The following is a 9,177-nucleotide window of genomic DNA, read 5'->3' on the forward strand; positions in this document are numbered from 1 at the left end:
GGCTTGGGTTTAGCGCTATGACAAAAACGTAGCTTTCCTTTTGTGTCAATTGAGACGGAGGCTCCGCACCAATGGGCTGCGGAGGAGGTGGCATATGCTAATGAGGGACAGATGTCCAATGATCGTGACCTTGAGGAGCGGGCTATAAAGCGGGACACATCTGAGGGAGGTTTCACTGAGTTGCGGCCGTGCTGAGGTCAGCGCGCTGCGTCTTTGGCGCTGTGTGGACGCTTTGGGCATTTTTTTTTTTTTTTTGTGGCCGCACTTTTAAGAAACTTCAGCAGAATACGCAGCCGTTTTAGATTGTTCTTTTAATCTTAGTCCATATATGTGCATGTATTTTTATAGCACAGTCTCATTTGGTGATGATAGAGATGAACTCAACAAACAAACAAACAAACAAACAAAAACCTGCCAAGCAAGCAACGCGTTCCAGAAACCCAAGGTCCGAGCGCAAAGATTTGTTTTCCTAACCGAAAGGATTTCCACAAGTCGTCTCCACCTGGTCTCTAATGTCGCGCTGTGAGGTGAAGGAGTTTGAGGGGTTGGGTGGGTGGGTGTGTGTGGGGCGGGGGGTAAGCTGTGCCGCTTTTACGCACGGCTGAAGTGGAGCTGCTGGTGGCGCGCCTCCCACGGTGGGCCCCGTACAGGCAAGGCCTTGTTAGATTTACACGGCATGTGTGTGGAAAAATGAACGAGTTTGGGTCTGACATGAGCTTTTAGAGATTTGTGAAATTCGTCTGCAAGTTAAAAATGTTCAAATGCAAACTTGAAAGCTGATATCATGCAAAGAGATTAAAGAGAAGTAGGGCAGAATTAGAAATCAAACTTCTGCTTGTTTTAAGGCAAAATACGATAATTGTGTGCACTTATAATATGATTTAGATATATCTGATTTTTTTTAACATAAATTAACTTATTTTTATGAAGCAATTTTATTTCATTTCATGATGTTTTTATAACGTAAAGCACTTTGAACTGCCTCGGTGCTGACTTATTTATTGAATCGTGACATTAAATTAGAAGTAAACCACTTAAAACATTAAATATATTTTCTAATGACAGCGGAAAATATAACAACACTCTGCTGGGATTTTTAGGTTAAACACAAGTTTGTATCCAGAGGAACTGATTGGGTGAGCCTTCATCCTGGTCATCCTGGTCGTCTCTGCTCAGCTTCCTGTGTGATCGCTTCATTCGGTTTGCAGCAGAGGAAGTCTGAACGTGGAGCAGCTCAAGACGCCGCATGTGAGTGAAAACTGCCTCCACGTTTCCTTCAGAAGCAGGTTTAAATAATAAGATTTCAGGTGTGAGCTGGATTAAGGACGGAGTTATGGGTCAGGTAGGACGTAATCTCATGCCACGTTCCTCCTCAGGCCTCCTCCGATCTCTGATTTCTCCCGTTGTCATGGCGAATCCACACAAACCAAACCCGGACTCACCGAGACGATTAGTGCTCCGACCCTTACAGTCAATGTCTGTCAGGGTTTTCTCTGCAGTGAGTACAAACGCACACTTAAGTACCAGGGCGTATGCATAGAAAAACACACAGCGCACACACACACAGAACATGTACATGTGGAAACTACATCTATAGCAGCTTCTTCCATTTCTGTTTGATTTAGAAAGTGATTTAGAAGTGATTTAGAAAAAAAAACCCAAACGTTAAACAGCTGACCTCAAAAAGTCAGATGTTTACCAGGATTTTGTCGTTTTCCACGTTTTTTGAGAGGATCTGCTCTGACGCTGTGTGTCAACCAGACCCGCCATGAGCCAACAGAACGGGATGCACAGAAAATGTAGATTAGAACTCTACATGTTATTTCTAGGATGAGATATTTATATTAATAGATAAAAAAACATGGTGTTTGGTAGAACCAGACTGTATCAACATAAATATATCAGTGGAGCTGTGATGCAACGAATGTTTGTCTTTGCACCTTTTCCTTTAAAATAAGTTTCTATCTGACTTTTTTTGGCTCATTTTCGCTATTTTGAGACCTCCATTGTACTTCTGATGGTCTTGTATTCGGTCTTCATGAAGCCGGTCGTATCAAACCTTTACACACTAATCACAGAGAGCAAAGAAAAGAAGGACGCGGCCGACCAGTTCTGTCCATTACATTGTGTGTTTCTGCAGTTTTTTGAATGTTTGAATGTCATTTTATCCTTCAGAAATAATAATCCTGTTATTATCATCCCTCTTTCCACTTGTATGTTTTGTTTTTTGTGGTTTTCTTTCATCGCTCATTTTTAAAACACCTCATTTTATAGATCCGACATTCTTACTTCGGAGCTTTTAATTTGTTCTCTCATGGCTTCCCTTTTGTTCCTGTTTTTAATCAGAACTCCTTCAGATTAAAAATAATTCTGATTCAGTTCAGTTATTAAATTCAGTTATTATTAAAGTGTTAAAATGTTTAATTTGAATCAAGTAGAGAAGTTTATAAGGAACAGATTAATAAAACAACAAGACATTTTGCATTCATAATATATATACAAAGGAAATAAAACAAAATATGACACTTTTTCCAATCCCTGAAAGGTGGCCATGTTGGGTGTCCTTCAACCCAGCAGGCCGAACTGAACAAAAATCACTTTGTCTCAGCACTCTGCAACCTTCCCATAAAGATGTAGTAAACAAATTTTCCCTATAACATAGTGAGAGTTTTCTCATCTGGAGAACAATCAGAGATATTAAGTCTGGGTATTCCCCAAGCAAACCCACTTCTAAACCGCTACCGTTTTCAGTATTTGAGTTTTTACATTTTACCCAGCAGGAACTAACCCCCAAAATCTAGATAAAAAACAAATGAAAGCTCATCTATTCTTACCTCCGTTTTTCTTTCTTTCTTTTCAAGGAGGATGTGGCAGACTGGCTTGTTGAAGTTCTTTGTGAAAGCAGCAGCGTCCACGTGAGGGACGGCCGCGGTCTCTGCACGTAGCAGGAAGTCAGGCTGAAACCTCGAAGGAGAGCACGGTCAGGCGGCTAAAGTGGGATCGTCACCGTGAGTTTATTTATATCGGAATTACCTGGTTAATAAATAGCAATATAAATATGTTAAAACTCCTCTTTTACGTGGTAAATTGTGATCTTTTTGAATCTACCTTTTCTGGTTCAAATAAGTAATCATAAGTAACAGCCTGCGCTGTGTTTTGCTCCGACAGCCCAGATCGCCGTCAGAAAACAGAACAGAAAAGTATCTGTGGTCAAAATCAAAATGAACAAAATGAAATTTTTGCATTTTGATTTTTTAATATTTTTTTTTAGGAAACAAAAATTGATGTCCATTTTCTTCCTCAAGGCTTCCGAAAACTTAAAAATGGATCCGATTCCAATTATTTTTGCTTTTACAGGAACCAGACATTTCTGGAGGAATCAAAGGAAGTCAAAATAATCAGTTCCTCTCGGACATCTGCCCCAAAGACCGGCAGATTGAAGAAAATCTGGAGTTCATTTTCTATTACTTAGACAAGGTGAGCCTGATGGCGTGTTGCGCTTCAGTTTTTAGATCAACTTTAAATCTTGTCAGTGTTTTTGGGTTTAACGGGGGAATCGTGAGCAGGGGTCGGATGGACCGGAGGCAGTTAAGACTTGCAGTGATGTTTAGGGCAATGATCACATGAACATCACTTTAAGTCTGTGCTGGTTCCGCTCCGAAACGTCCAGGATCCCAGTCGGTGGCCGACAAAAGTAAGGATAACCTGGGGCTTCAAATGATCTTGTTACAGTTTGTAAAGTTTTTTTTTTCTTGCCTAAAGAAGATATTTTACTCACCTTGTTTCACTTTTGTTCATTTGCAATGATTTCACTTTCTTCTTGCAGAAGAACAATCGGACTCAGTAACCGTCCTCTCCGGCTGCCGACATCAGTCGGCTGCACACAGTCAAGGTGAGACGGTGTGTGAAGCTCAAATTATACATCTGACATCCCAATAAGCAACAGCTTAATCTACGACAAGGGTAAACTTGAAACATATGCAATTATAAAGCCTGAAATGTTGGCAGAGATCAGAACCTTTTCTGGATGAGACCAATTTCCATTTTCTTTGAGGTCTTTGAAGCCAAGTCCAGTTTTGACTGATGCCGATATTTTTAAATCCAAGAAAAAATAAGGGAATTACAACATTACCGCAACTCATTCATCAACGTATATGTCTCTATTAATAAGAATAATAATAATATTACATTTTAAATTTTACTAAATTTTTATGAATTTCATGAAAAGGGTAAAAATCAGATTTTCTAAGATCTCATCTGCAGATGCATCTCCAATTTAAATAAGCAGCAAAATTTGCTACAAAAGAATATCTGAGTTCCATAAATAAATCATCAGTAAGGCATATTAACTGAAATAAATGTTAATATTTGTATTCTGACATATTTAGTTTTGCATTGCCAATTTTCAACAATCTCTGCAGAGAAAATAAGGTTTGAATCAGATCAGTGTAATTTATTTGCAAAAAAGTTTAACTCTCCCCAGCAAACAAACAACAATGGACTAAATCTGAGTAAATAGCATTCTCACATTTGATTTAGAGGCTAAACGACCGACTCTTATTTTATTTTTTTGTCCGTTTTGTTGTCAGAATTATTTCCTCATAGCTTTACAAAGATCTTCAGGGTGACTTGACAGGGACCTTGAGGAGCTCCGCAATGCAAATTAAGATGACAGATATGATAGACATGAATGTTTTCCCTCCCTTTGATTTAAAATCTCTTGATCGCTGACGTTCCCATGCAGAGGAAAGTCCTTGACCCCCTGGCTCCGGGGCGGGACGCCCCCCTGCCCCACGTTGCAGTTGTTTCCCTGAACAGGTTTAATAACACTGCGAAACGCCACGAGCCCTCCGTGATACTCTACACCTTTGCATTCAGTCTCCCGCTAAGAATGACCGGTATGCAAGGGCAATGTCATCGGCGTGTGTGAGGCGTGTGCTTGCCCTTGTATGGTTACCCGGCGTGTGTGTGGCCCCGCCGTTAATAAGACCCCCCTCTGCACCCTCCCGGTCCCATTCACACGCGTTACGCTCGCAGGTTTCTGTCCATTCTCTTCCTCCGCTTTTCTAATTTAGACAATGCGGACGGTGTCCTCAGGGCCAGGTGGTGACATGTGTCAAGCAGCAGCTGCTCGGGGCCCTCCCTAAAAATACTAACCCCTCCCTGGATGCCCCAATGGCCCCTTTTGTCCACAGCGCCTGTATTTCTGAGCGGCCACATTGATGGGATGAGTGGTGGGTGACGGAGGATTAAAGCCACCCGCCGACAGAGGGCTTTGGTTCCTAAATAACCACAAACTCTCACCTTTGAGGCTTGGAGGGGCGCGCGGTGCAGAACCATGTTAGAAATGCAATCAGCTCCCCAAACACACACACACACACACACACACACACTCTCCAGTCCTCAATGGGAGGTTCTTGACCAATCTGCTTTGGGTTCCTATTTAGGAACTGTGAGAGCCCTTCCAGCTGGGACCAACTCAACCTGGCAACCCTGTTTGTCTTCACATAAAACCAGCTATGGGTCTGTGACTTCATGTGTAGGATTAGATATGACGGAGCGGGTCGCAGCGGAGCGGGAGCCAAAAATCGGGCACCAAGGAGAAGGCAATAAATAAACGGGGAAGTCCCAGATAAAAATTTCTCACCCTCATGCTCCCAGCTTCTTAAACCGAACATGAAGTTACCTTAACGGCCTCATTAGAGATTACAAAACCGTTCTCATACGCACATGGTTTTAGTTGCAACCCCGGTCAGATGGTTCCACAAACCATGCCAATGATGCATGGAAGGGATCTAATTGGGGATTTTTTTTTTTTGGTTACCGGTTCAAACTTTTTGCTGCGAGGGTCAGAGTGGTCACTCGCAAGCAACATAAATCTATTTTTAGAGTGGAAAACTAAAAACTACGTCCCCTTTGGCAATGTAATCTCCTTGACAATGCAATATATTAAGCATGCAAGGTGTTAATGAAACATATAAAGTTGCCAAATTTTTGTACAGAAGGAATCTGTAAACCATTGTTGATCTGAAACGTAAAGAAGATGTTGCGTTGTTGCCAAACTAACAGATGGGGTTCACATTTTTGCAGGCCAATTCTTTGCGTTTTTGGGCTGCAAAAATAGAAACAGAAAAATAAATGGTCCCCGGGTTGCCCTTTAACAACCCATGTACTTTTAATTCGAGTTGAGTTCAGGATCATTCTAAAAGCATTACGTTTGCCTCCTGTAATCTGTTTGAGACGAGTGCTGATCTTCATCCCGTTGGAACGATCAGTGGGTTCAAGTTTCCATCGAAAAGCCTTTGACTTTAGGTGGAGTTGAAGAATCTGGAGGTAATTTCTCTCCGTTATTCCACCAATTATCCACCGTGAGCTAAAGGGCCAAAAGCAGGATGCCATCGCCACAATGCTTGACAATTTGAAGAGGGACTGTTGGTTTGAAAGTCTCACATTGACCCCTTCTTGTCATTGTATCAAAATAGTTGAATCTTTGATACCTCTAGCCATAAAGTTGTTCTCCAGAAGGTTGATTTTCTTTTTTTTTTTTTGGTCTTTCAGTTGATATTACATTTTCTGGCCAGTTCATGGTCAGCTTTAGCCTGGGAGATTCCAGGGCTCTTCTTGAACACACAAAACAATTTCTTCTGAATTTGAACTTTTTGAAGAAAAAAAATAGTAACAGTCACAGAAGTAGCAAGATGTATTAACAGTCTATCCTGGTGAAAAGTCAGTTCAGATGCGTCATTAACATCTCAAAATTCGTACAACAAATATTTATGTAATATAACCCCCAATTTTAGAGGAACAAACATCCCAATGGTCTCAGTAAATCTCCTTCTAAGTTATTACCATTATATTAATGTATTTTTAATTTTAAGCAGACCTGAAAACTACAAAAGCTCAAAATCCCTTCCACACTTGGTGCTAGAGGTTTTATTTAAATCCTCCTTCAACTCTTATTTTTATTTCCTTATTTTCAGAAATGTTTGGACCTTCTGCTGTGTCTCCAAACAAAATAAAACCTAAACCGTCTGCTGACAACCGCTGCAACTGAGAACGAGCTAATCTCTCTGAAGGAGGAAGGAAGCGGAAAGCCGGAGGACGCTCCTGAGGTCGAGTGGAAAAAGCTGCAGGAGGCGGCAGGTCGCCCTGAGAGCTGCTAATCAACACTAACACCTCAGCAGGAAGCAGCAGGGTCCCAAGAGAGGACGATAAGGAGATATCTAGGATAGGAACTGGATGGGTGTGTAGACTTTCATCATCGTGACTGAAAATTTTAATCAATTTGGCTGCCCCAACTGGAGACCCCTTTGTGGTGACGCAGAGACAGCATGCTGGCTTTTGAGTTTAAGGAACTCTCCAAGCATTTATTGTATCGTTTATCATTTGTCGTGATAAATTTCTTAGAATGACTTTGATTTATTGTCACAATAAATTCTAATTATATGAGCCGTTACTTTTATTATTATTTGTTTTATGAGAGTAGCAATACATATCAATAAATTTCAAAACGTGATTAAATGTGATTAGTGTGTGGTGTTAAATAAAAATGACTTCTTTATGTGACTGGTGTCCTAAAGAAGCATTACAAACAACTTGTTTTTCCAAGTGCAGCATTTGAGTTTGTGACAGTATGATAAGTAGTAAATAGTTCTTATAGCTTATCGTTATTATCACAATAGTACCACAAAATATTGTGACAAAACTTTAAGTCCATATCGCCCATCACTATAGCTCAGCATATGCTAAGTTAAAAGCTAACCGCAGCTTAGCTTTTGTTACAGGATTTGTTTTAGGCTCTCGTGGCCCAGACTCGAACCGGAACTCGAACCTGTGAAAGCCGCGTCATTAGACCTCCATTCACGGCTCGCGCTCTATCCCTCTGTCTAAATTAAAACAAATATTTTAGCCAAAAGCTTCATACTGGTTCGCCTTCCAAAGGAAAAAAAAAGAATTAGAAAAAAACAAGCACGCAACCAAACAAAAGAACAGAAAGTGCAAACAAATAACTAAAAACCAGCAATTCCAGTGTGAGCCTTATGATGCTACAACACGGCTAGCTTCCTGTGTGCGCGGTTGCCCCGAGCAGCCAGCACGGTTAACCGTCTACAACTCGGCCCATGACGCTTCAGAATGGAACTAAATGACCTTTGGAGGAATTTATTAAAATTAGCCAGCGGGCTTAGAACAAGGACTAAATTTAGACACGCCTGGATGTAATCCTCTGTTGAAAATGAACTCGCACGGCACAGCCATCTCATGTGATGTCTCAGGTGGTTCTGGGTGACTGTGTACACTGCTACTAATAAACATGTCCGCCTTGTGCATCTCAGTTTGTCCAGTGATGCAAGGCGTGGACGCCACGGCCAAGCATTTCATCACTGCACACACCCAAATTAAGACTGTAAAGCCACCGACTAGGAGGTTTTTTCGGGGAACAGGTCAGTAAACAAATGCTGAGGCTGAAGTTGAGTTTGTATTTTAAGGAACGTCTTTAATAATTTCTTAAATTCCCTCGGAGTATTTAAGGCGGAGACCGAAAAGAGAGAGGGATTGAAACTCAGATGAAAGATGGACGTGTTGCTTCCTTCAATATTGTGAGTGATGAACAACGACATCACATTAGCCACCTGTTGCTTTCTGCAATCACCAGGAGATCGACCAAAGAATTGAAGTTGAGTTGAACAGCCTAACTCAAAAAATAAAAATAAAGCTTAAATAATACCTGAACCCCGAATCCAAAATGAGTTGAAAAGGAAGCTTCGTGGATGAAGAGCAGGACCAGAAGGCAGAGAACGAAGGAGGAAGTTCAAACCATCTCTTGCGATCAGTCATGAAGGGCATCAGTCATGTCCCCGACTCCAACGTCTCTCTGGTCGGCTTTCTTTTTTTCACACTTTTTTATTGAATTTTCTCTTTTAGGACATAAATTTACAAACATTCAACTTAACATTATAAACATCACATTCACTCACGCATTCACCATTCAAACCTGCATTTGTTTGATTCCAAAAAGGCCCTTAAAATTGGAACAAAAAGAAAAATTAACAAGACAGTATTTAAATAAAAACTGTAAACAAGAAATCCATTCAAGACACCCATTATTAAGCTCCGTCTTCAGTCCCTATGATCCTCATATATGGCTCCCACAAGTTCTCAAAGTCCCGCTGTTTACCC

At 41.0% G+C, this 9,177-nt stretch overlaps 1 long non-coding RNA gene across 3 annotated transcripts; it reads left to right on the forward strand.

Moving 5' to 3' along the window:
- Positions 1–202: 202 nt before the first annotated feature.
- LOC103465564 (uncharacterized) lies at positions 203–7,516 on the forward strand. 3 transcript variants are annotated; one of them, XR_001776591.1, is made up of 7 exons: positions 203–527; positions 1,101–1,248; positions 1,377–1,498; positions 2,862–3,008; positions 3,358–3,477; positions 3,827–3,892; positions 6,981–7,516. It is a non-coding gene; the product is annotated as an uncharacterized LOC103465564 (long non-coding RNA). The 3 variants fall into 3 exon arrangements; XR_533812.2 differs by having other exon boundaries at positions 209–527; positions 3,830–3,892; XR_533814.2 differs by lacking the exon at positions 1,377–1,498 and having other exon boundaries at positions 209–527; positions 3,830–3,892.
- Positions 7,517–9,177: the final 1,661 nt, after the last annotated feature.

The sequence above is a fragment of the Poecilia reticulata genome, linkage group LG5, assembly GCF_000633615.1.
Source record: "Poecilia reticulata strain Guanapo linkage group LG5, Guppy_female_1.0+MT, whole genome shotgun sequence".
Taxonomy (NCBI): Eukaryota; Metazoa; Chordata; class Actinopteri; order Cyprinodontiformes; family Poeciliidae; genus Poecilia; species Poecilia reticulata.